The following is a 2,088-nucleotide window of genomic DNA, read 5'->3' as shown; positions in this document are numbered from 1 at the left end:
TTTGGTGGCGTCTTCCGTTGCACAACTGGATTGGCTGATCAATTTCGTAAACATAGGGTTTTTAACACCCCTCTATGCGAACAGGTAACTTTATCGATAAAAAATCTCTCACAATTTGACTTTTTAAACCAACAAAAATCGTCATGAACTCTTTCATTTCTTGAAATAATTGGGAATCTTATGATATGCCAATCACTACAAATTAAAAAAATGGTGTTTCTGATTTAAGATTCGTTCTTTTACAACAGGGGATTGTTGGATTTGGTATTGGTCTACCAGGAATGGTAAGTTCCTTAAAATTCTGTACTCCAAAATCCTTTTCTGCATTTTTTCATACAGTTACTTATTATATATAATAATAATTTTGTAACAGGGTAATCGAGCTATAGCAGAAATTCAATTTGCAGATTACAGTTTTCCTGCTTTTGATCAGGCATGTATCTTTATTCTCCACTATGCTAATTTATCACAGATTCACATCCAAATCTTTCAACATTTTGACTTTCGTCATTACTTTTCTTTAACTAGATTGTCAATGAAGCTGCTAAATTCATATATCGAAGTGGTAACGAATTTAATTGTGGAGGTAACCAAAATTATCCAAAAACTTCCCTTTTTTCCCTTTTTTCGATTATCAAAATGATTATTTGTGGCTTATTAGGTTTAACAATAAGAACACCACCTTTAAATCACATGTCCTTATCTAAACATTCCTGTATGTTCACAAAATATAAAATTGGATATTATTGATCTAAAAAAAGGAAGTCATGACTTTTTACTATAGGTAGCAGTATAGTTTTTAAGTTGGAAGTAATCTTTTTTCAATCATCTTTGAATGATTATTATAATTACCATTTGTTTGTATCTTCCAAAACAACGAATACAGATTGGAGATGATGTCTCAATGTATCATTCGCTACTTTTATAAAATTTTGGTTCCATTAGTTCATTTTTCTGTATTAAATAAAAAATGGATGCCCATATATACAGCTTAATGGATTAAGTCATGTTTCTGCAGACATCCAAATTACCATTTTACCCTTTTGTTTACTTAGATAATAAATATTTAATATAGTTAATGATATAGATTCTTAAATATTCGACACACTTTAGCAAATTTTTAATTTTCGGAAACATGTATGATAAAATTATTTAATAGGAATCATTGACTAATAAGTTTTATGAAACTGAAATGTGTGATTGTTTTATCTATTTGTTAATGTAACATTCATAACATTTGTTGATATCAAATAATTCTGTGTTATTTTGAATCTTGATTTTTACATTATTTCATGCAGAACTCCACCTCTTTGGGGAACTATGAAATATCTTTCTGAAAAGATTCCAAAAGACACTTCTAGCAAGGTGAGGATCAATAGGGATTTATACACTTATGAAAAGTAAGTATTGAATTGAGTCCACTTCAATGTTCCCAACATACATGCATACACATACATACATACATGCATACTAATGTAATAAAAAAATGAGTACAGAATCATGGAAACAGCGCCAACTTTACCTGATTTCGCTTTGGCCCTAAAGTCGGATGAATATCAACTTCCTGAAGTCGATTCCTCATGGAAGAATGAAAGATAACCCAAAATATGCAGACTCTATAAAGCAACTTTGTCATGTATCTGGTAAGTTGTTTTTTGCTATTTATACACTCCCATCATGTAATCGACTAGGCTTTATTTTTTTAAACATGATTATTGTTTCTGTTATGATTTTAGGTTTTGAAGAATGGTCTTCCACATTTTTGTCACAGTTAACTTTAAACCAAAGTTACAAGTTGTATGAACATCCATCGAGGTAACTGATTCTGTATAATTATTGAGCTATAATATACTTTAAATTTGTAAGCATACACTTTTTGTTTTTTGATGAAATGGTGTTTATGTTTTGCTACTCTTCAAGGTCGACTACTTTAAGAAAAAATATATATTTGTAAAATTTTTTTGATCGAGTCGCAAGCAATTACAAATTTGAGAGCAAATGACATATTGGCATGTATTTATACATACAAAGGGTCATTGGGTTTCACTATGTAAAGTTGAAATTCAGCCAACAGATTTGGGGTTTGTG

At 30.0% G+C, this 2,088-nt stretch overlaps 1 long non-coding RNA gene across 1 annotated transcript; it reads left to right on the top strand.

Annotated features, from left to right (window-relative positions):
* Positions 1-372: 372 nt before the first annotated feature.
* Positions 373-1,805, top strand: LOC145162958 (uncharacterized). Its single transcript, XR_013739464.1, has 5 exons — positions 373-433; positions 529-586; positions 1,299-1,400; positions 1,497-1,643; positions 1,737-1,805. It is a non-coding gene; the product is annotated as an uncharacterized LOC145162958 (long non-coding RNA).
* Positions 1,806-2,088: the final 283 nt, after the last annotated feature.

The sequence above is a fragment of the Lactuca virosa genome, chromosome 3 (genome assembly GCF_052849685.1).
Source record: "Lactuca virosa cultivar CGN04683 chromosome 3, Lactuca_virosa_CGN04683_v6, whole genome shotgun sequence".
NCBI lineage: Eukaryota > Viridiplantae > Streptophyta > Magnoliopsida > Asterales > Asteraceae > Lactuca > Lactuca virosa.
This window is presented reverse-complemented; position numbering and strand designations above follow the sequence as displayed.